Source organism: Mastomys coucha, unplaced genomic scaffold (assembly GCF_008632895.1).
Source record: "Mastomys coucha isolate ucsf_1 unplaced genomic scaffold, UCSF_Mcou_1 pScaffold21, whole genome shotgun sequence".
Classification (NCBI taxonomy): Eukaryota; Metazoa; Chordata; class Mammalia; order Rodentia; family Muridae; genus Mastomys; species Mastomys coucha.
The window spans coordinates 102,098,016-102,123,340 of NW_022196904.1; the positions used below are offsets into that span (position 1 = coordinate 102,098,016).

General features: G+C 47.9%; 1 protein-coding gene across 4 annotated transcripts in view; it reads left to right on the forward strand.

The window, feature by feature from the left end:
- Arntl (aryl hydrocarbon receptor nuclear translocator like) overlaps positions 1-25,325 on the forward strand; it is a 100,397-nt gene that overhangs the window by 18,620 nt on the left and 56,452 nt on the right. For all 4 annotated transcript variants that reach the window (XM_031387929.1, XM_031387930.1, XM_031387927.1 and 1 more), the window contains exon 2: positions 7,975-8,047. The gene's annotated coding sequence lies outside the window, so the exon portion shown is untranslated. The remainder of the gene's footprint in view (positions 1-7,974; positions 8,048-25,325) is intronic.

Genomic DNA, 25,325 nt, shown 5'->3' on the forward strand with positions numbered 1-25,325 from the left:
CCCCCCCCCATGCTTGTTAAAGATGGCTGCATACTGTTCTGTCCGTCCAGGGAATGTCTTCCGTGAGCTGGGAGCGTGTAATAGAGCAGGTTTTAGATTGCTTCTCATTTTTGCTCTTTCAGCTAATGCTGCATTAAGCCATCTCTGTGTATTACAGAATCATTTCATTAAGTCGGCATTTATCTAGCTAATGGCAACAGCCCAAGAGTCGACAGAGAGTCAGATTTTCTTTTTCCAAAAAGAATGCTGTGATAACGTATTAAAAATGTACTTCATGCTGGAGACAGCCTTTGTTGTATTTTTCATGAGTGAAGAAGCCGGGTAACTAATGAGAAAGGAGGTATAAGCAAAAGGTGGCCATAATTTATTTGCCTATGTAGGGAGGTGAATCAATAAATCCTCTTAAGGAGCCCTCAGCCTGTGAAAATCGAGAACATTTGTCTCCCAACACCTGATGCTTTGATTAAAATAATCATGAACTAAAACCCGGATTCCCTTAAGGATGCTGTAAGAAATGCCCCAAGACAAAGAAGTAAATGGAGAATTCTTTTTGGAGATAGGGTCTTGTTGGCCTTGTGATCTTCCTGTATCAGCATCCCCAGTGCTGGGATTGCAGCTGCACATAGCATTTCAGAGGGAAGGAAAGACTGCCCCAGGTGAGTGTGTGGTGGACGGCCATGCACATGCACAAAAGGCTTTGACCTAGGTTTTCTGTAAGCCATCAGGAAGTGACCTGGGTGAAAGCAACAAGCGGGCACTGTGACTTGGTCCCCAGTACTGGGTTAAGCCTGAGGTTAGCACTGGCTTTTGGGGTGCTGGTGAGTCCAACATCTGCTGCATTGCTGAGTTTGTTAAGATTTTTTTTTTCAGTACTGAGTTTGGCCTCAAACATGCTGCACACCCTCAGCCACTTGTTCCTGTCTCTGTTTATGTGGACCCTGGCTCTAGCATCATGTGTCATTTTAATCCAGCAAATGTTTACTAAGTCTGCATATGTCTGAGGCTACAGGGCGTAAACACTGGGGGTCGGGGGGGGGGCGGAGAGCGATCCCAGAACCCTTTGTTTCTGAAAAGCTTGTGACCTGGGAGTGGGACTTACACAGCAGACTTAAAGCTGATGCTTATCTAAGAGCTTAACAGATGGGCCCACCTCTTAGGAAAGGAGAGATTCTGTCACTTGAGCAGAGTCAAGGAAGGTTTGTGAAAGTGGCTGACTTTTGTCAACACTTTGTAGGGCAGGCTAAAGTGCAGGGTGAGCAGATATAAAAGGCCCAGGTAGAGAAGAAGGCATAAGGACAAGAGCTGTGTTGAAGTTTCGTTGAAATATTGGGCATGTGTCCCGGTGTTCCCAGCTTGCACTTTAGGGTGACTCTTTGGGTGCAGCTGGTTCTAGGCAGGATTGTAAAGCTTTAAATGAACTGGTTCATTTAATCCATGCAGGGTCTCAAATGAGCCATGTCTGCATCTCCATTTCACAAAGGAGGACGCTAAGACTTGTAGCAATGAGTTAACTATCCAGAACCACACAGTTATATCAGAGGAGACCCTGCCCATCACCTCGACGCTCTGTGTTGCTAACCGCTAAGCTGCCCTGCTCTGATTTGGGGTTGGAGGTGGAGGTGGGGGAAGTGGGTACAAAAGCTGGAAGGAGTCAGACACTCTCTCTATGCTGAGAGGTTTAGGGATGATGCAAGAGGAGAGTCAACCATAGTCTGGACAGAAGGGAGAAGAAGGCCTCTGGGTGGGTGGGTGGGGGGATGGTCAGCAGGGTCTCTTCTGTACTGTGCACTTTTGGAGAAGAGCCACTGGGCTGCACTGTCCCATCCTGATATCTGTAGAGAGCAGGGAATAGAACGAGGGGGACAGATGAGAGCCAGCCCTGCTCATTTGGCAGACCCAGGAGCTTTTCTGCAGCCTCATTACGTTCACTTGAGAGCTGTTTTTGTGCTGAGACCCAAGTGTGACTCCTTCCCCACCCCAAATGCTGTGGCAATCACTGTTTTTCCTTGAAAATTGGGCCCATGTGGGTTCTGTGTGGTTCCATTTTTATAGCCTTATTACCTTGTCCAGACGATGTAAGAAGCTTCTCTCTCTCTCTCTCTCTCTCTCTCTCTCTCTCTCTCTCTCTCTCTCTTTCTCTCTAAGCTTTGCTGTGAAAATCAGCTCTCGAAAGGCACAGAGCATCTCTCATTGCCTGGCTGGTGCTGTCTGTGACAATACTTTCCAGCAGCCACGCATGCCTCTCTGCCACTGCTTGTCTTGGGTCTCTGACCTCTGGCAATTTACTGAGAGCCCTAGGTAACTCTCAGATCTCACTAAATGCTGGCTTATTGCTCCCAGGAGAGTTTGTGCTTGTAAATACCCAGTCAGCTCTTTCCTTTCTTATGCCACCCTCCAAATGACCTATGAGTGTCTGAAGCTCACACTGGGCCTCTGGCCTGGAGTTGATAACAAGAGCAGTTAGCATTTGGGGCACCTGAGCTGTTTCCAGGGAACAGATTTCTACTCATCTTAGTCATTCCCAAACCCTCTGAGTAGGTACCGTGGCGTCTCTTCTTTTGCAGACAAATTGAGTCATTAAAGAAGAGAGAAGGCCAGGGAAATGGCTCAGGCGGTAAAGTGCTTGAAGAGCTGAGTTAGAAACACAGATCCCATGTAGAAAGGCAGTCACAGTGGCTTACAGCTCTGATCTTAGTGCTGCAGAGTTGGGGTCAGGCAGCTCCTTGAGGCTGGTGGGCTGGCCAATTTAGCATAATTGGTAAGTTGATCCTGCCTCATGAGACAAGATGTGTGAGAAACAGAACAACCACCAAGATTGTCATTCTCTCACTTCCATAAACATGTGTGTAAACATGCACTTGAACATATTTGGGCTCTTGCATACACAAACATGCAAACACATGTGCACACACGGTGTCTTAGGGGTTTACTTGCTATGAAGAGACACCATGACCAAGGCCACTCTTATAAAGGAAAACATTTAATTGTGGCTGCCTTACAGTTTCAGACCATTGTCAACATGATGAGGAGTGTGGTGGGGAGCATGGTGGGAAGCACGGTGGGGAGCATGGTGGGGAGCATGGTGGGGAGTGAACTTAGTGGGGAGCATGGTGGGGAGCACGGTAGGGAACATGGTGAGGAGCAAGCATGGTGAGGATCATGGTGGGGAGCAAGCATGGTGGCAAGCATGGTGGCATGCAGGTTGACATGGTGCCGGAGAAGGAGCTGAGGGTTCTACATCCTGACTCAAAGGCAGAAAGGAGACTGTGTGCCACACTGGGTGGAGCTTGAGCATAGGAGATCTCAAAGGCTGCCCCCACAGTGACATCCTTCCTCTAGCAAGGCCACACCTCCTAACAGTACCGTTCCCTGTGGGCCAAGCATTCAAACTTGTGAGTCTGTGGGGGCTATACCTATTTAAACTGCCACCCAAGGCTAAACAACCTTGTCTGAGATCACATAGCTAGGAAACGGAAGAGCTGGGCTTCACCAGTCTTTCTGCCCTGGAGCCGATATACTCATTTCATTTACTTAATAAATGATTAAGTACAACATTCTAGGAACTGTTCGTGACCTAAGGGGTACAGCAAAGGAAGAAAAGGGGAGGGAGACAAAAATCCCACTTCTAGCACAGGTGTAGGTAGGAACTTCCTGGGTCCATAATCAGGAAGAGGGGTGTGGGAGGTCCTCAAAGAAGATGAACTCTGAATGGGGGTGGACGTTGCCACAGCCCAATCTGGCTCCTGTTCCCTGTTGCTGTGTTGGCACCGGGGATAAGCTGCCCTTCTCCTAGGGCACAGCCGCTGGCAACCTCAGTTTACAACTTGAGTGTGTGTGTGTGTGGGGGGGTTCCTTTCTCTGCATCTGGCCATCAGAACAAGGCTCTGATTGGCTTAGTTTGGAAGGTATGCCTCTCCTTTAGGCCAGTCACTAAGAGGCCAGGGAGGGACATGTTCCTATCCCTGCTTTAGAAGACCTGCTCCTGGGGCAAATGAAGTGAGTCCAGCATGGTTACCTCTAACAGGTTCTGAAGACTGTAGACTACAATAGTGCAGAGATTCTTTGTTTTGGTTTTTGCCAGCACTAGCCCAGATCCTGCATGGAGTAGTGATTGGGAGCCTGTGTGTAGAGCTGGCTGGGGTGCTTAGGAGGCTACTGGAGGGGCTCCAAGGATGGCTGCTGGGACCCTAGCTATGGCTCCTGAGGGAATCACAGTTGAGTTTTACCTCTAGTTATGGTGCCGGAAGTTGAAAGAGAAGATGGATGTGGGCATACAAATAAGTAAACAAGACTTAGGGACTAGCCAGAGGCTAAAAGCAGAGCGACTTCAGAAGGGTTTGCATCCCCTGGGGATCAGGGGAGTAAGGATTCATGCTCTGGAAGCTGAGCTTGTTAGCTGGAGGTCTGTAAGTGCGGACAGACCGCACATATCTCCTGCTTCTTGAGGCTGTGACTTTTTTTTTAACAATAACATTTTGTTTTTCTTCATTGCTTTGTTTTTTATTTTTCTCTTGCTTGTTCAACAAGATTATGAATTTTCAGAGAGCAGTGTTTTTCATAGCAAGAATATAATAATTACTTAGTGAATGAATATTTGTTTAATTTACTTTAAAAATTATCCAAAAGAATTTCTGGACAAAGTATATTTCATTATTATTATTATTATTATTATTATTATTATTATTATTATTATTATTATTTGGGAATTATCATGCACCCCATCATGCTCAACTCTGAGTCCTCCTATGTCCACTTCTCCCCAAAAAGAAAGATAAAAGAAGAAAGAGAAAGAAAGAACAGGAGGAGAAGGAGGAAGAGGGAGAGGAAGAGGAGGTAGAAAAGAAGGAGGAGGAGGAGCAGGAGGAGAAGAAGAAACAAGTCCATTTTGTGTTGTCTATATACTCCCTGGAGCATGGTCAAATTCCTAGTGGCCAGCCCTCCAAGGGAGGGTGAGTTTTGTTTTTCCTATACCCACACCAGAAGCCCTCAACTGAGGAGAGCTTTGTGGCAGCCAGAGAAGAACTGGGCCAGCTCTCCCTCATCCAGGGACATCAACATGGTTTCATGCAGCAGCCCAGACCATGGACATCTGCATGGGTTTTGATGGTAACATGGGCCTCAGACATCAACACATCCCCTGGCCTTCTCAGGACCACCAACCCACTCACGGCCCACAGTGGCTGCACAGACCCCAACATGTCCTCAATTCACATCAGCAAACTCTCCAGCTCTCCTAGACAACAAAGACCCAGGATATCACCTAGGGGACTCAGCCAGCAGCACAGACTGCAAACATCCTCACCTTTATTGAAGCCTGGGGCTGTAGAATGGACAAGAAAGATCAGCATGGCCTCTAGTGGTGTCACAAACCAAAGCCTTCAAGGAGGTCCACTCTAAAAAGTGAGCCCTTCTCCTGCCTCAGTCATTGTCCAGAGCTGGGGCCACCCATCCACGGCTGGGCAGCATGGTCAGGGGACTGAGTCTGCATCTGCATAAGCTCCAGGCTGCACACCATCCACTGACCCTACTGGGCAATGACAATGCGTTCACCTCACCCGTCTTTCTCACTGCCACTGCCATCACATCTCCAGCTCCACCTCTCCATAGTGCACACACTGCTCCGTTGTTGTTGTTAATTTGTTCATCATAGTGGTGTCGGCTGCTCTATGTCATGAGGCAGGGGTAACCTGGTTGTCTTCTGTCTCCTTTGCTGACTTCTTATTGGTACCATGGCTGGAAAGGGACACTGGCTGTCTCTCACTCCCTTCAAAATGTTCCCTTTCTTCAAGAAGGCAGGGAGTATGAGAGCATCAGGACTGCCAGGCAAGAAAGGGATGATAGATTGGTGGGGGATGGGGGTATTGGCCTAGAAACACTGCTTGCTCTGCCACCTGCCCCGGAGCCTGTAGATTTAGAAATCCCTGTCCCTCCAGCATCCTTTGCTTGAAGGATTCAATCAAAGTGACCTGATATGACTCATGTAGTAATACACTTCTTCCTCTAATGAGAATCAGCTATGGCCAGAGGTGTGAACGGCCCTGCGGTTAGAAGTAAGGACCCCATTAGGAAGCGGTTTTAACAGTCTAGAACGGTGACAGCCGAGGAGGCGATGAGAAATGGCCATGCTAATAATATGTGGATGTGAGAACAAGTTTGGGTGAACGTCGGATGTGGAGGGAAAGGTCAGGCCTGAGAATGCAGCTGGACAAGTTGCCTTCCACTGCAGCGCTAACACTGCCAGGAGCAAGTCTGGGGAAGATGGAGTCCATGTTAGATGTGCTGATCTTGAGACCCCCACTAGTCAACAAAGAACAATGTGCACGTGCCTCTGACTTGACCCAAGCAATTGACTGTGGGTCAAAGGAGAGGCCAAGGCTGGGAGAAAAACATCTGGGTGAGCATCAGGTATGGAGGTGATATTAAATCAGACTAGATAGTCCACCAGGGAGTGATAGCAGAGAGAGAGGAAGAGAAGTAGGCCCCGAGGCCTCTGATAGAAGATAAGGAAAAAGAAACAAAGAGAAGGAGCCAGTGAGGTGAATGGAAAACCAAGAAGGCTTTCTAGCTGCAGCAGGAGAGTGGCCAGCTAAAGCAGTGATTACCTGAGGCGGGTTCCTACAAGGGTGATTGGGACGTGACCATGGGTCTAGTAGCTTGAAGGACAAATCACTGTCATGTGTTTAGCTAGGTCTTAACTTATAGATAGGCTTGAGTTCCTGCCCCAAGGGTGTGTGTGTGTGTGTGTGTGTGTGTGTGTGCGCGCGCGAGCGCGCACGCGTAAAAGAGAGAGACAGAGACAGACATTTAAGATGGGTTGAAATTAATCCAGAAAATATGTGAATATAGTACCATAGTAGAATTCAGCAGTGTATTCATTCATTCATTCATTCATTCATTCATTCATTCATTCATTCATACATCCATGCTTTACTGAGACTTACTGGTCCCAGGGACTGAGCTACAGCTTCCACACTACAGATAAAAAGCATTCCGGAGGTGGATGGTGGCAGTGGCTGTGCACGGGAACACAGTGAGCACTGCCAAGCTCTGTATTGCCAAATGGCTGAGATTATGAACTTTATTTTGTATGTATTTTGCCACAACCTAAGGAAGAGTCACACTTAAGAGGGTGTTATGAAACTGGCATGGGCTACAGTGTTGTAATAGATAGTATCAGTAGGTGATCTAGGCAGTGGAAGAAGACATTCAACAGGAGGGGATGCTGGGGGTGGTGGCGGTGGGGCTCTGTGTTTGGGAATTCACAGTCTGTCTTGTCTCTCTGGACAAGTAGGGTCCATTTGAGGAATCCAGGTGAGCTGAGGCTGCCATGTGAGGCTGGGCCAGTTGGTACAGGCCTGGCATCCTGGCTTTGCTTCTGGGAGCCTCTGAAGGTTTCTGCCCAGGGGCGTGCCATTGCCAAGGTGTGCCTTTAGATTAATCTCATTAATCCCTCTGGCAAACTGTTCCCTATTCAAAGCAGTGGGACTGGGACGTGCATTCCTTTGGTGAAAACCGAGTTTCGTTTTTTTTTTTTTTTAAGAACCCACACAGGTAGTAATGAACTGAATGGGTGTTTTTTCCCATCCACTTTCCACATTTACTGAGAACCATCTAAATGCATGTGGTATTCTAGACAGCAAATTCAAGGGGTGGGTGAATTCCACAAATCTCTCTAAAACCCTGTAGTCTAGAACCACCCCCCATTCCCAAATAAGTAAGAAATCCTGTCATATCAGTGTGTCGTGTGTTACCACAGACATGTCACAAGTGTTCCATGGAAGCTGAGAGGACGGGTACCTGGGATGTCAGGAAGACCTCTAGGCCAGTTTGCAGAGTATGCTGGGGTTTTCTAGACAGAAGCGGAGCTGACGTCCTAGGAGAATGGTTGGTCAAAACCTAATGCATACTGCCAGTTGGAAGACGACATGTAACATTCTGTCTTCTAAAGATAAACTTTTATTTCCTTTATTTCAGGAGGTGTTGGCTGCAGTGGATGCTTTTGGAACCAAACTTAAGGTTTCAAATGTGGAACCCCAGGCCTTCATTGGTAAGTTTGTTTGATGCCTTTTTACCAAATGATGCGGTTAAGGTTGTGTTTGGGATGAAGAGCAAGGTTGTTATTATTGCAGGTGCTCAGTGGATGTTATGAAGCCTGAGTCCCAGAGAAGTCTGTATGAGAGGCAGAAAGGATAGTGAAATCTTGCTCTAGGTTTGTATGATTGGTGTAGATCAGTCATTCTAAACCTATGTGTTACAATCACTTTGAGAGGTTGAATGACCCTTTCAGAGGGCTCACACATCAGATATCCTGCACATCTGATGTGCAGTCTTGACTCTAAAGATCGGAGTCAAAGATGAAAGTTGAAATTTGGTGTTTCTAGGCAGTATCATCATCAGGAGTATAGGCACTGGAGCTGGAAAGAGAGAGTTAATGTTGCTACCAGTTGATTGATTGCCATGTTGAGGACTGAACCCCGACCTTCATGCATGTTTGACAGGTCCTCAACACTGACTTTCATCTACTTGTCTAATACTGTTTTCAGATGAATTAAATGACATTGGCTCATCCATAGGAAATGTCCAGTTTACAGTTGGTGATACAGGACTGAAGCCTAGTTTTGTCTGAAGATATAGAATAGGCATCTTAGTTTGGATTGTGAGCCTTAGCCTTTAACAGCCAAGCCATCTCTCCAGCCCCACACAGGAGTTTCAAGTAAGTGAAGAGCTAAGTTTTAGAAAACATGCATAACTTGGGGTAGGAGGCAGAAGGGAAGAGACACCCAGAGGCCAAGGAAAAGGGTTTTCTTATAGCTGAAACAGAAGATAGGGCCAGAGGAGCCTATCCTGTAGCTTCGGGGCAGGCCAAGCATGTCGTGACCAGTCCTCCTTGCCTTTCTTGGAGCTGAGTATGTTGGCATTTGTGTGCACACTGGGCTTCTGACAGTGTTCTTAGGCTAGCTTTGAGGTGTGGTGTTCCCAACTCTGCCACAACTTGCACCGTGGAATCCAGCTTGGGTTTGGAGTCTTGCTGTGAGACGAGATGTGATCTGCTGGGGAGGAAATAGTTGTGTTTGCATAAAATGAAGGAGAGAAATAGAATAGCCAAAATTGAAGTCAGACTTACGGTGGGGGAGTCTGAATAAGTGCGTGGGATGTGATATTATTCCTGAGGTCGCTGATTGGTTTGTGTTCAGTGCATCTTGACGTATGCTCTGTGGTTGGAAATCTAAGGACTTTTCACCTTTTGGCTCGGTTTGTGTGAATGTAGCAGTTAGAGATTGAACAGCAGAAGCAGTGGGTTGTCTCTAGAGCCACTGTTGACTGAGCCCTCATCTTGTATCAAGTAGAGTACTGAGTCCTCTGAGTGCATCATCCCATTTTAATTTTACATGAACTCTTCTGGGAGAGTTAGTTTCAGCTATAAGGAAGCCCAGCCACTAAGACATTTAATAGCCTGTCCAAAGTAACAAGGGATTGGAACCCAGTTCTGCATGACCCTTGTGCTGTTTGCTTTCTTTATCTAAGTCTGGGATTTCTTCTCCCACTTACAAAGATATAGATGGAGTCAGATTAACACTGGAGAGCAGGGGACAGGTGTTCCCACTTCTCAGGAACCTGTGAAAAGGGTGAGAAACGATGGCATGATGGCATTTGAAAATCCGAAAGAAATGACAATCAAACCTCAAGTGTTAATAGCTTCCCAGGAAGATGGTCCTTCAGTTGGAGAAGGTGGTGGCTCTGGGCTTAGACAGGAACTGCCACAAGAGGCATGAGAATGGAATGAAGTCCTGCCTCGATTTTTTTTTTTTTTTGGCCAATGCTTGAAGGTGTTAGTCTCTGCTCATCTCCAGCATCAAGCTACAAAGTTTTGTTTTCCCACCATGTCCCCAGCATTTAGCATAGTCAGGTGTAAAGTGTGTCATGGGATCACTAATTATTTGCTGTTTCCAGGGAGTCAGGTGATACTGAGTACTGACTTTGTTATTGGAGACTTGTAAAAGGAAGTGTTTAATTTAGGGCTTACCTTTCAGAGGGTTAAAGTCCCTAACCATCATGGCAGGGAGCATGGTAGCAGGTAATGCACTGGGGCAGTAGCTGAGAACTTAGGCCTTGAGACATGACCACCAGGCCGAGCGAGCTAACTGGGAATAGCACTGGCTTTTGAAACCTCAAAGCCCACCCTGAGTGACGGACCTCCTCCATCAAAGCCACACCTCCTAATCCTTCCCAAACAGTCCCACCAACTGGGCAACTGGGAACCATGTTTTTAAATATATGAGCTTATGGGGTCCATTCTCATGCAAACCACCAGAGACACAGTGACAGACCCTGCTCTCAGTACTATAGTTATAGGTGACACAGGACGGGGGGAGGGGGGAGGGCGGCAGAGGGGCGGTGGAGAGGTGGTCTGTGTCATGACAAGGCAGACAACAACAGGTCTAGAACACTGGAAATGCTCATGGTAAATTGTAAAATGAGGTAGAGTAGAGAATGAGGGCCGATGGGTCAGGTAGGGTGGTCAGAGAAAGCTTCTCCTACAAGCAAAGTGGGAGCCTGTGGGGAAACCTACGGAAGCTCTGGGAGGGGGTGTATGTTTGTCAGCCGAGCTCTCCACACTTCCTCTTGGTCTCTTGCTTAGGACTGTATCACCCTGGCTCCCTCAGTCAAGGGCGCCCTCCTGAGGTCTCTCTGGTTCTGCTCAGTGTTCTGGGCCTGGGTCATCCCACAGGCTTACTCTCCCAGGCTCTCCTCATCCTCCTCAGCCTGCTTGTCTTCTGCCCTTCCCCGTCTGTAGTGTCAGGTTCTGCTTGTCCCCTCTTCATCTCCCTGCTGTTCTCTGGATGAGCTCCTCTGCACTCTTGTTCCACAGACCTGTAAACCTGCCTCACAGGCAGACTTTACCAAGTCTCCCAACAGTGTCCTCCTCCCCCAAGTGCCCCTAGCCTACCTCCTTCTCCTCTTCTTGATTCATCCTTGTCTTGTGCTTTTCCTCATCTGTCATATCCAGTGTCTCCCATGTTCTGATAATTTGCAAACTCCTTATTTTATTTAGCCTCTCCTCTCTCTCCCCCTAACTGACCCCCCCCCCGTGTGTGTGTGTGTGTGTGTGTGTGTGTGTGTGTGTATGTGTGTGTTCGAGTGCATACATGTATGGAGGTTTGACGATTACTTGCAGGAATCTGTTCTTTCCTCCCACCATGGGTTTAAGGATTCAACTCAGATTGTCGGGTCTGTATGGCGGTCCCCTTTACCTGCTGAGCCACCTCACTGACCCTTGTCAATTATTTTTCTTCTCTTCCCTTGTTGTTTAGGACTCATCATTTAAGGGAGAGATCTACCCCCTTCCCCTCTACATCCTATTAATTGGTTCTCTATCCATCTTCCTCCTCCCTCATTCTAGTTCACACTCCTGTCAATACTGTATTTCTAACTTGCACATCTCATGGCTTTCATCTACTTAAACCTCTCCATGGGATCCTCAGTGGTTTTAGAGTAAAGGGCTTTACAGCTCTTTCAGAGCCTGTGGTCTCCCATTACCTGGTATTTAGCCACTTGTTACATTGTCACAAATGCCAACCTCAGCCCAGCCCACCAAGGGCCTCTACTTCCAGTTCCCTTGAGTTCTGGCCTGGGAATGAGCTGGCCACTACTCCCCACCTAGGGACTCAGTTCTAATTTCTTCTCTTCTACCAGATACCCACTCATTTCCTTCCTGGACCTGGAGCTGACCTTCTTGACTCCCATAATACATTGTATGGCTCTCTGGTGCATAAGGCACTTACAGGAGAGCTGTTGACTTATCTATAATGCTCAGTAAACTAAGCTTCTTAAGGGTGAAGAACACACACACACACACACACACACACACTCTTCGTTCCCAGCCAGCACAGTGCACCTGGCTCAGGAAGTGTTTGTTGAAAGAGTGTGGATAGCAGAGTCTGTTTGCACAGTTAAACAACAGATTTGTAATATGATCAGGTGTACCTGGAATTGGAAGGTCATTGGTGGTTGGATTTGATTGGGCCAGACCCCTTCTTAGCTTCAGGTGCTGGACAGACTGTTCCAGGCTGGAGTTTGTGGCTGACTGTTGTGTTTCCCAACATCCTAGGACTTCGGGAGCATTTATTCCCTATGTCCTTTGCCTCTAACTTTCAATGTACATTTTGTTGTTGATGGAATAATACTTGCAATTCAAAATGAAAAATAATCCATCAAGGAATTCTTAGGAATGAAGTCCACCCAGCTCGGTCTTGGATGAATCTCAAATATCCTAAATGAGCCCAGCACTGACTCTTGCCAACTCCTGTCTGGAAGCCTTTCCTCTGGTCTTGCTGGTGGGTGTGGATCCCTAGTCACCCTCTGTGGCTGTAGATACTGCTGCATCTAGAGTCTTGTGATGTCCCCAGTGAGTGTGCACTGAAAAGTGACATGAACATGCAAGGTTCCCAGGTGTCAGGCAAGTGTCTGCATTCCATCCAGCAGCTGACACAGTTGCTGAGTTTAGAGCACATCAGTGTATATATGTTTTTGTGGGGGACCCTAGGCTCCATGCTTGCCTCCTTCGCTTCCGTCTTCTGTGGAGAACTGAGATGCTGTGCCAAGAATGCAACTCTTATCTGTGTGCTCTCAGCAAGCTAGGAAGGCTTCCCAGAAGAGCTGTTCTAGGCCCAGAGGTGTCTTGCTGACCAAGGTGCCTGAACAGGATTCTCAGCTGCCTTCCTTCCTACCCTGTGCAGGGACTTTCCATAGCTTCCACTCTGCATGGAAAGCATTTTCCCCTGCCTTACCCATCCCATGTCTGTGAGGTCCTTGCATTTCATCAGATACAGTTGAAAGCCTTCCTTGATAAGAAAGCTAGGTCCTTTCTTGGGGGGAAATAGAATCTGGTTTTGATATTGGGGATTGAGCCTAAGGCCTTCACATGCTAGGCAAGCTCTCCAGCTCTGAGCCACCTCCTCAGCTCAGAAGGCTAGTTCTAACTATTGGTTTTTACATATTGTTGTCCACCCCTGATTGACAGCTCTGTGTGTGTGTCAAGCACTGCCAAAGTGCTTGATAGGAAGCTACTGCATGTAGGGTCTCAGACCATGTCAACCGAGGTACTTTTGTGACTATCCAGAAGACACCATACAGGACACCAAGACCTGACTGACTCTGGCAGTGGGGAGGCTAGTCCCAGGTTCCAGGCTGCTAATGTGTGTCCTGAGGCATGTGTGCCAGCAACCCATCCTTCTCTTCCTGGCCAGCATTCATCACAGACGTCATCTCACATTTATTTGTGTGCTAGTGGCAAGTGGCTGTTTGTTCCCATGTTGGGCAACCCCTGTGAGCCCCTGGATGACAACAGTACCTCAAATTTATAAGTAGGTGTCCTGCCCTGTGCTGACTGACAGCCTAAGGGCCCAGTCACTCATCCCTGGAGTCTCCCTTCCCCTTGCCTGAGTGCTGACTATGAAAGAGCCTGGTAGACCCTCTGCTCTGTGGAACTTCCTTTTGCTATGCCATTAAGGCATTAGTCCAAGCCTTACTTCCTGGGGTCTGCATTGAAGCCATCTGCTGAGGCTTGGTGGAGTCTGGCCCTTTGTGTGGTCTTGTCTACCTGGATCCCCCTTTGTCCCCTTGCTCTTCTTGTTCTTGTTCTCCTTCTTTTTCTCTTCCTCCTCCTCCTCCTTCTTTTCCTTCTTCTTCTTCTTCTTCTTCTTCTTCTTCTTCTTCTTCTTCTTCTTCTTCTTCTTCTTCTTCTTCTTCTTCTTCTTCTTTTCTTCTCCTTCTCCTTCTTTTCTCCTTCCTTCTCCTTCTCCCTTCTCCCTTCTCCCTTCTTCTTCTTCTTCTTCTTCTTCTTCTTCTTCTTCTTCTTCTTCTTCTTCTTCTTCTTCTTCTTCTTCTTCTTCTTTTTCTTCTTCTTCTTCTTCTTCTTCTTCTTCTTCTTCTTCTTCTTCTTCTTCTTCTTCTTCTTCTTCTTTCTCTTCTTCTCCTTCTTCTATAATGAAAGGAGTCACTGGCCCTCCTAGGACAGAGGCTGGTATGTGGACTTGCATACACTCCCAAGGATGACTGACCACGTGGGTCATAATGACCTGTGTGCCTGCCACCCTTATCCTTCTAGAGATCATCAGGACCCAGAGTAGCCCTGGAGTAGCCCTGGGGATAGCGTCTGTGGTCTCAGGGTTCTGGAGAAAGAGCAGGGGAGAAACTGAAGTTACTTCCTTAGGAACAGCTGCTTCATGGTACAGATGCGCATGCTGCTGTGCGTGCTGCTGTGTGTGCTGCTGTGCGTGCTGCTGCTGCTGCTGCTGCTGCTGTGTGTGTGTTTCCCTTGCATAATTTATCACTCAACTACACCTCCTCTTCTCAGGGGACTAATGTGCCACTTTGAATAATATATCATTGCTCTTGGCTAAAGAAATACTTTCTCCTTGCCCAGTCTGAAGGCACCCTCCTCCCTGCTTTGGCACTCTATGACCACTGGCTTATGTGATCATCAGGACCCTGCTCCCAGAGTCCAGTGACATGAAAATTTGGTGTGAACCCCAAGCAGCTGGTGAAGGGCTGGGCTGCAGAGGAAGCTGGGTTCCCCAGGGCACCTTACCAGGCTGTTAGGGCTTGCTAAGGCCAGTGTGGCTCGAGTCCAAATGACTCACACTGCTATTTAGTGAGAAAAACAAAAACAGAAATGGCTTCTGACCAGGTAGGGAAAGGGGACGGTGGGGGCAGGGAGTAGGGGTGATAGCGAGGATTGGGCACCATTATTGGCTGCAGACTGAGATGCCCTGAAAGTGCAGATGGCCTCCAAGCCTCCTTCAGAGGGCACTTGAGACAGGCTGCTTTGGGATGTCAGCTGTGCCCTGCCTCGAGGCAAGCCATCAGGCTGTTCCTATTCTATAGGTGGCACCATGACAAGAGATGTACCCTTTGTGTGACTCTCACATGTAGAAAACACCAGCTCTCTAGTATCTGCTATCATAAGCCATATGTTTCCAGAAGTAGCCATGGGATACCTGGTGGAGACTTAGAAAGCCTCAGAGCACAGTGAAGGCTGTGACAGATGAGTGAGGTGACACAGGAACACATTAGAATTGCCAATTCCACCTCTGTAGCATTGTCAGAGCAAATGTGTGTTGTTTTGGCATTGACAAAAATGACTGAGCACTGTTTTACAATGTTGACTCTAAGATCTTCATTTTTCTGTCTGAGGCAGCTTTGTCAGACAGGCCCTTACTGGCCCCATGCCCGGTGGCTGTGTGACCCACATTGGCCAGCCTGGGTGCCAACTGCCTGGACAGCACCTGGCATAGAGAAGCATGTCCACGACTGCTGCTATTATTGGAGGATTTTTTAAAAATGATAAACATTTAATACCCTACAGTAAGTCCTGGGTTTGCTGACGGTGAGCCCTGGTGGTACGTGAGTCTGAGAAGTCCTGTTCTCAGACGGCCATGCCTTTGCCCATCCTTTCACATGCTGCTAGACAGATGTATTGACTTCAGTCTGGGGGCTAGAAGAAAGATAGGTACTGTGAATGGTGAAAAAAAAATCAAAACCCCTAGCTGTGTGTCTAGTTTAAGTAAAAAACTGTACGTAGGTCAGAATCTGACACTGATAGCTGCAGTTCTCATGTTAGTTAGAAACGATTTGTCTTTTCCTCTTTCTTCCTATCAGGCACGGTGATATAAACCAAGATTTTGGGAAGAGAGGCAGGAGGAATCACTACAAGGTTGAAGTCAGTCTGGCGTATGTAGCAAGTTCCAAGCCAGCCAGTCTACACAGCTATACCCTGCCTAGGACAACAGGAACAAGAAAATAACTGTCTAGGTGGAGGGTGGGGTATATGGGAAAAGGTTTTCAAGCAAATGGGGTATTGAAGGTTGAATAGGAATTGGACAGAGACGATTAAATCCACAAATAATTCATAGGCAGTGCTGTTCATTAAAACAGCATGGTTCTTTGTGTACACATGTCAACTTCCTTTGATCTTTGCCAATATGTCGATATAGTCAAAGTTCATGCATCTCTTTCCTCTTCCTGTTTTCTCTCAGTATGCTTTCTTTCCCATCCCATCCTAAAACAAACCAAAAAAAAAAAAAAATACACACACAAACACAAAACAAAGACTTAGAATTTCTTAAGGAATCTTCTTTTCTCTCTCCTCTCCCCGCTGCATGCCCCATCCCACCATTTTCAACAAATTCTCATGCCATCGAGCTAGCCTCGGACTTGCAGTCCCCCATCCCCACCTCTTTCCCGAGTAGTTTCTTTAGGCTGTGGTAAGCCCTCAAAGGTCCTGTGTATTGTCCTTGGGTTGCACCCGTGCTCTCCCATGGCCATCTCTTTCCACCCCTTGTCTCTGCTTACTGTGGCTTACCAATGAAGAGACTGCCGCCACTTCACCTCATCCCCACCTCCCATGTTTGCTTTGCTGCATGCCAACCACATGCACCTGCCCTGCAGTCCCTAGAACATCAGGCGGCTTTGGCAAACAGGCTGTGCCTTGTTCCCTGTGAGTAAGAAAACCGAGGCTTAGAAAGGTTAATGTAGCAGGCATGCACAGGGGGCTGCAGTCCAGACCCAGGGTTCTTTGCCCCAGTGCCACCCCCGCCCTGACCCCCACACCAGAGCATCCATGCCTTGGGTTGTATTTGGCTGCCTCTTGTTCAGCCTGCTTGGTGCAGGCTGCTGTTCTGCCGTCTTCCTTTCATGGGCCCAGAATCATCTAAAAACGTTTGTTATGCTTCATAGTCATACATGATGACACGCTTTCCTCTCCCACTCATGTTTTTTCTAAGGTAGCTGTAGGCAACGGGTGTGAACTCTTGACACCGGCACCACCACCACCACCATCCCCACCCCGCCCCCTGCCGTGAGTACGCGAGCTCATACTGGGTATCCCAGGTAGCTAACACCATGACCAAAAGCAACTTGGGGAGGAAAGGGTTTTTGGCTTATACTTCCACATCCTAGTCCATCATTAAAGGAAGTCATGACAGGAACTCAAACAGGCCAGGAACTGGTGCAGAGGTCATGGAAGGGTGCTACTTAACTCACTTGTTCCTCCAGGCTTACTCAGCCTGCTTTCTTCTGTTTCCCAGGACCACCAGCTTAGGGATGGCCCCACCCACAATGGGCTGGGCCTTCCGCACCCCCCCCCCCAATCAATCACTAGTTAAGAAAATGCCCTACAGGCTTGCCTACAGCCCGACCTTTTGGAGGCATTTCTCAATAGAGGTTCCTTTCTTGCTGGTGACTCTAGCCTGTGCCAAGTTGACGTAAAACTAACCCAGCACATTGGGCTTCTGCAGCTGGAACCTAAACACCTTCACTAGGCACCGTGTTCATTACACTTCGCCACCCCCTGAGACGCTCTGTGTTTGGATTTCTTGAAGCTCTTTGTTGCTAGAAAGTCCCCGAGGGGAGCAAGCATTCCACCCCATTGAGCATTATTAGAGCTTCAGTCACAGTGCCTCATTCTGCAGCCTTTTCCAGGGCAGACAGCAGCAGGGCTGCGAGTCACTGCTGCCTGTGGGTTCTGTGCCTCTCTGCAGCGAGGACTCCATTCATCCAAATGTCCTCTGTGCTCAGGCTGCAGGGTTAGGTGATGGGACCCAGAGGGAGAGGCTTGCTACCATGGTCCTGCAGGGGCTCGAGGACGGGTGCAGGGTGGCTCTAAGGACCTTTCAGATGACTTTAGAGTGAGTCTAAAAAGATGAGTGCCAATGTACCAGCTACATCCCAAGCAGAAGGATCTCAGGACAGGGATAGGGACCCACCTAATGGTGAAACACAGGATACATGTCTGGGGTCGGTAGCGGAGCTCCCAAGTTGCTGCGTCATGGTAAGCACACAGTCCACAGGAAGACACACTCCACCCTGAGTCTTGGTGCCAGTCTGGACCTTGCTCCTGGGCCCTCATCTCACACACTTATACTGAGCCATGTTATACAACGATCTGGCCATCCCAGACCAGTACAGGTGAGCAGATGTCCCAATTTGTTCTTTAAAAAGGTAAGACTGTCTGGGGAGACAGCCCTGCTCTTCCGCAGTCCTCCTCATCTTCTCCGAAACTATCCAGGCCCCAAATGTAAATGCCAGCGTTGATTCTGTATCCTTTCCCCTTCTTCACTTTACCTGACAGTAATTCTTAGAGATTTTCCTTCAGAGTACACCTGAAAGGTACCAGCCTTCTCCGCCCTCACCCAATCCTTCTTTGTCTTAGCTAGTCACACTGGCCACACTGGTTCTACTGCTGTTAGTGTTCCTCAGATAGGCAAGGGCAAGCATGGTCTTCATGCCCCTTTCGTATCCAGTCTCCAGTGGCCTCTGGCATGCTTGAAATTAGAAACTAAACATCTTGCCCTTGCCTGTCATCCCTTCGCTTTACCCCTTGGCTCTCTCTGCTTAGCTGACTTTTCGACAGCCTCTGCATCTTCCTCTCTGGTCCTCTTTCTTGCCTCTGGCCTTTGCACTCCACTCAACTCGGTCTCACTTGCCATTCTCCCACATTTGTGCCTGGCTGAATATTGTGTGGCAAAACTCCTCCTGGGAACCTAGAGCTGACCGAAGTACGGTCACCCTTAAAGTCCAGCTTGGTGACCCAGTGAATTTTATACAGCTGCATTACCAAAGTCCACCCCAGCATAGGTGACAGCTCACAAAGCTGGGAACCTGGAACACAGTGCACAGCCTGCTGACAGCTCAACAGGTTGGAGAGCATCCTTTCCAGGTCTTTCAGTTGGTCCAAACTTCTCCCAGGCAGCTTGGCTGGTTTGAGCTTCTTCCAGGCAACGTGTCTCATCTCAGTCTTTGCAGCTTTGCTTGTTTTGAGTCTTCTTTTGGTTTCCATTCAAGTAATTTCTCACCTGTCTTTTAAAATACTAAAAAAAAAACCAAAAAACAAAAAACAAAAAAACAAAATCAAAACCTGCTCCCTCCCCTTAGTCTTCCCAGCCATTGTCCTGTCCTTAATTTCCATTACCAGTCATCACTACTTTGCCTCCTTGAGTGCATTGTATTTCTCTAAAATAGAAATCCACAAGGAGGGCCCTTGTTTATTTATTCCCACTCCTCTGGGGCTTTAAAGATGAGCTGTGATGAGTCTGTGGCTGAATCAGCATATACCGGTATGGTGTCTGTTCCGGTATTGTGGTTCCAGCAGACATTTTTCAGGAGGTGAGTTATGTTGGTCAACACTTTTATTTTAGAAAGCCAGCTGGTGGCAGTGTGGGGGCTGGACTGTGGGAGGGAGGTGGCAGCAAGTCCTCAAAGGCTGGTAGAACGGTCCAGGAAATGGATGCTGAGTCTTTGCTGAGGGTACAGATGACAGGACTCAGAGACTCTCTGAGGATCTGTGATTTTGTATGGGATTGTGTGGTGAGATGAGCTGGTATGGAGAGAGACAGGTAATTAACTCTCCCTGCTGTTTCTCTCATCGTGAAAATGTGCACTGTGGATGTATTTTTATATAAGGCTATTGGCTCTCTGAGCATCTCTCTGAGGAGCATGGGCAGAGCATTGGGTAGCACTGTGCCGAGCACTCCAAGGGGCACTCTGGGAAGCACCTCTATAGATGAGAGCTATTTTTTTTTCTCTAGTTCTGATGAAAGTCTCTTATCTCTGAGGAAGCCCAGACTTACCCTTAATTTAATTCACTTAATAGCGGTGTGGGTCACCGGGCGGTGGTGGCGCACGCCTTTAATCCCAGCACTTGGGAGGCAGAGGCAGGCGGATTTCTGAGTTCAAGTCCTCAGTCTACAAGCCTGGTCTACAGAGTGAGTTCCAGGACAGTCAGGGCTACACAGAGAAACCCTGTCTCAAAAAAACAAAACAAACAAACAAAAATAGTGGTATGGGTCTTGAACTCGGAGTATTCATGTCTTAGCCTCTGAGTAGCTGGACTGACAGGCCTGCACCTCTAAGTCTGGCTGCAGCCTAGTTTCTTAGGTCTTGCTCCAAAGTCTCCAGTTGTAATGCCGGGCCCAATGAAGTGAAATGCCACTGTCTATAGAGGCCACCTCTCGCCTCTGCCATTCCTTCTGCTCCCCGGGGCATAGAGATAACATAAACAGCTACATCTGAGTGCTTCCAGGGCGCCAGCTGTGGTGTGAATCAGATCATGTGCATTCTGCTAGCCCTTGCCATCCTTAAGAGCATGGACTCAGAACCAGATGGATTACGGTTGAACCTCAACTCACTGTAGCCCTTAGAAATGCTCTCTTCAACTTTCTCTTTCCAGATCTGGAAAATGGATGTAGCATAGAGAGGGGTCCATAGACTTATTGTGAAAATTAAACGAAATAACCTCTTACAGGTGTGGTGGTTGCATGCCTAGTAATTCCAGTGCTTGGCAGGTGGAGGCAGCAAGAGCAGGAGCTTAGGGTCATCTTTGGCTGTAGAGTCAGTTTGAGGCCAGCCTAGGCTACACAAGGTACTGCCTCACTCCCTCCACCAAAAAACAAAACAAAAGGAAAGAAAAGAAATAACACACACTTACTGCTTGCTGTGAGTTAAATATTGCTCTGTCAGTCACTAATAGCACATTGCAGATACGATTATTATCATCACCATTAATATCCTATTAACATCACTACACAGCTAGGATGCAGGTAGCGTCCTGCCTTCCTTTTTCCCTGTCCCACACTGTTGCTCCCAAGTTCATCTTGGTCTGGGACCTTCTGGTCCCCATGTTGGCATTCCTGTTCTTTTTCTGGGTGCACCATTTGTCCCTGTCATAGGAGTGAGCTCAAGCTAAGTCTGGGTAGCATCTTCATTGTGTATTGCTACTGACTAAACAGTCCTCCATGGTCGGATTGTTCACATAGGAGTTTGTACAATTTCCCATACTAATCATTGTCAATCCATGTGCTGTGAGAAGCTGGTTCTTCCTGGGTGGTCATGTATGTTGTAGGGTTGTTACGGTGTCACAGAAGTGACAGAAGAAAGTATGGTACTCCTTATCCTTGCAGGGAGTGTGTGTGTGTGTGTGTGTGTGTGTGTGTGTGTGTGTGTGTAGGATTACCTTGTGAATCTGGTGGTGTTTGTAAACCCATGTTCCCCCAAATAAGAAAAATGCCCACAAGCCTGGTTCTTTCATCAGGGACTGCCCTCAAGTCCACCACTTCCAGCTGCACCTCCATACCCAGGGTCAGGCTGTGTATTCTGTCTCCATGTTTTTGCTCCTTGGCAACTGTGAAGGGCTTAGTGCATCTAAAGGATGCTTGTATCTAAGGGCCATAGGCCATCCTGGTAGTGTTTGGAAATACCTGTCTGATGACATTTGCTACTTGCATTTATTTCTCATAATTGGGAAATGGATTCACATACTAGAGCTAGCCTGGCCGTTTTGATGAGATGCACCTGCTGATTTGCACATGAATTCAAGGCAGAGCCTGCAACTAGCAGACAGCCTGGTGTGCGTGGGGGTGCTCGGCCCAAAATATCAGATGGATTGGAGTGTTGTTGTGGTGTATAGATTATAATGGGGATAAACTTAGCTTCTGCAGAGATTAATGTTCTCAATTCAGGTCGACATCAGTCGCCACTTGTCAACTTAAAGACTTGGGAGATTTCAGTTTTAAAAAAAATGTGTTCCCCTCTCTCCCTCTTATTTATTCAAGTGTCTGGTTCTTGGTTTGGGAAAAGGCAAATTCTAAGGACCTTACCACTGCCAGGCACAGGCTTGCCTGCAGGCCTTTCTTTGGAACTGTTCCAGAGAACCGTGGAGTAGCCTGCTGTTGCTAACAGCGACGGCTATGATGACTGTCACTGCCAGAGAGAAGGCCCAGAATTCTCCACCCTGCTCCGGCTGTGGTTGTCAGTGCTCTCTGAAGATGGGAATGGGACTTGGATTTGGGTTGCAGGAGCTGAGCCTGCCGTATATTAATTAGGTGGTTGATGGAAAAGTTCTTCCTGATGAGTGGGTTCCCCCTCAAAAGTTGTTACTCTTTGCTGCTTCTAGATTCTAAAAGCAGTGGGGCAGAAGCAAGGTTGGAATATTGCATGCCTGGCTTTGAAATTCATCTCCATTGCTTACTAAATATGCGCCACCACCCCCCCAGCAGACGGGCACCCTCCCTGAGCCTTGCTTTATTCCATTGTGCACAAAGACCAGTTTCATAGCATTGCATGGTGGCTCTCCTGTTCCAGACCCTTGCAGAGGTCTATGCACATGCTCATTTCCTCTGTGGGTATGTACAGAGTACTCACTGAAGGCCAGTGTTCTTGCCGTGGCTCTGCCAAGGAAACCAAGCAAAGCAGAGAGAGTGCCTCTGACCTAATGCTCAGGTGCCAAGAGCAAACACTAGTATGCACATGTTAACAGTTAATAGATAATAGAACCCAGCAACATGTGACAGCGGTGGACAGGGCCACTGTCAGTTTGAGGCCCCTCTGAAGAGGTTCAGTACCTTGTGACACCCTCCCCTCCCACTTCCCAGCATTTCTGGATGTCCACTTTAAAAAAACCTATCTCTTTAACTATATTGGTCCACACTATGAGTTTTGGGAGCCAGACCACATACATACCCCAGTTCTCTTTTGAGAGGGACCAGTTCACTAAGAGGCTGCCATTCAGAGTGGATCCTTCTCTTCTGGGGTGGGAACTGGCTCCCAGAGCTTCTCACTGGCTTCAGATGATGCCCTTTGAGTCCACGCCCAAGTGAGCCGCCAGTGAGCAGGGAGCCTCCTGTTGGGAGGCAGATTGCTTCTATTCTAGCCTGAGCTCATTTTGCTCCACATTGCTTGGAGCATCCTGGTTTCTAAGGAGCTGGAAGTAATCTCCGTGACACATGGCGCTCGCAGACTGCTTCTCAGGCAGCCCTTTAAGGGCTGTGCAGTCTGGTGAATGCCAGGAAGCGCTGCTGTTTGAACCGCTGATCAGTAAACCCAGTACCCCATGCTCCATGCCGCCCTGCTTGGGGTCGGGTGTGGTGAGGACTTGTTGGAAGGACCATTTGAGCCTCTGCACTGGGCAGTGGTGCCCCCTGCTGTTCACGAAGCAGCTATGCAGCAGGGCCGGCAGTATCTGACTCACCTGTCATGTTGACAGCTGACCTACTTTTGTTTGACCTTGATTTGTTGAACACAATTAGAAACGCCGCTGGGACTGCACTTCAGCTGCCTGGCTTTAAAAGTCTCCGTGTGACAGCCCTCCATCTTAAACGGACACCCAGCCCAGGCCAAAGGATGGTTGGGCACATAGTGAGTTTTGCAGTAACCTTTGAGTTGTAATTCTATCACAAGGAAAAGGCTTAATTCGGGAACACAGAACTGTTATTTGGGACTGGCTGTGAGGCCAGAGCAGCAGGCCTGGATTCCTTGCTACAGGGCAGCTTAATCAGGAAATGGCCTAGATGGCTGCCTTTCAAGTAGGTCCTTGCAGTAGCTTGGCAACAGGCACAGGGTCATAATTGGAAGAATTTGGCTCTGAGTGTCTGTGGGTGTTTACAGTGCACTATAGGGCAGGGCTTCTCTTATTTATAGAATATTTAGAGCACCAAGCAGCAGAAAGCTGAAAAGCCACTCAATCTCAATTTATTTTTAACAAATTCTATCTTTCCCTTCATCCCAGAAGGAAGACTGAGTTATTAAAAAAAAAAATCGCTACAAAGCATGCAGAATCTAATTATGGGATTGCCAGCATCGGCCTGCAGCCATACTCGAAGGGCTTGGTAAATCAGCTGTCCATTGAGTCTGTGAACTTACATGACTTCAGTTCTTCATTTAGACATAGAGCGAAAGTATTGGCAAGTGAGGGCTGATCAGAAAAAGTTCTGGTCTAAATCAGGAGACAGAACGGATAAATATAGAGTGGTGTACTTCTGCGTCCTCAGAGGGAGATAAAAATCATTCTTCATTGTCCCTTATACTTAGCTGTGCGTGCACACAGATCCCAATATTCTAACTACCCATTTCAGGAGTTTGGCTCATCGCAGCAGCAGATCTGTGCCACCCTGAGGAGCCACTGGTGGTGTGTTGTCTTCTGAGCCCAGCCCTGGGTGAATGTTACTCCATAGTCTCAGGAAGCCTGAACCCTGTGCATTTTGGGCTGTGGTCTTGTAGTGTGTTAGAACCGGGAGGATCTGCAGAGACCCCCAGGTTCAGTCACACCATACTAGAACCACTGTTCCAGGGGCAATGCTGCCCAGAGCCTTAAAGTAAGTCATGGCAGAAGGGATACTCAGGGGCTCCAAGCTTTCTAAGCTCCCAACAGTGCCCTTCTATGTGACACTCAGGACCAATGATTGAACTGATTTGGGTTTTGTACCTCTGGGTGTCACAATCCTAGAAGATATAGACAATAAAGTAGTTGAACAGTCATGATGGGTAAATAGAATGAATTACAGTTTACACAATTAGTCGTGTGCTAGGGATGACAAGAGTGGGAATTCTGACAAAAGTGAATTCAATTGTTCCTTGACATCTGTCCCCTCCTGCAGAGAAGCTTTATGGATGCTGTAACGTTTCCTCATGGTAGCAGGTGTTGCGCATTTGCTGAGCATGGGGAGGAGGCACATATGGCACAGACGTCAATGGGCACAGTGGATCCTGAGACTCTAGAGGTGTCTAAGGGAATTTCATAGGGCAAGAACAAACAACTGGTACACAGGCCAGAACCAGGCACTCTGGGTCCGATTGTGTGAAACCTGTGTCTCTTTCTTGCCCTGGGCAGAGTGAGCCCTGAGACTGAGAGGGACAGGGGCTCTCCAGAGACCTTTTGGCAGGAGGTGACTGTTGGAGACCCCAGTGGACAATGCTGGAGGCTAGTGGCTTAGAGGAGAGAAGCAGGCCACACAGGAGGAGGTAAAGGCCTAAGCGAAGCTGGTAGCAGTCAGCTAGGAGAAGAACAGTGAGGCAAGGAGTGATTCTTGGCAAATGTTGGGAGTTGTAACCAAAACTGTGGGATTTGGTTACAGTCGAATGGAGTAAAGGATAGAAACATGGAAGGACTTGAACTGCCCCTGCCAGAGCTTGGGCGGATCCAGCTGTGGGCAGATCCAGAAGCCTAGCTTACTCAGTACAGTCTCACTCAGTGGAATTTTAGCCAGCCTAGCCAGAGGTTCTCCTACTGTCACCGGATGTTGCCAGATGGCAAACTGAGTACCTGGGTGTTCCCAGAGTCGTTTCTGTGCCTTCTTTTTCTCTCTTCGTGTCTGACACCACAGCCACTCACAAGTGACTGAGTTGAGACTATGTGAATGACCAGAAACAAGTACACAGGAAATACTTGGAAAATGGCCCAAGAGCTAGAGTTCAGGAAATATATTTTTTTCTTGAATTGTATTGTTTCAATACAAACAACATTTGTTGGCAAATAGTTCCTAGTTCTAAATTTA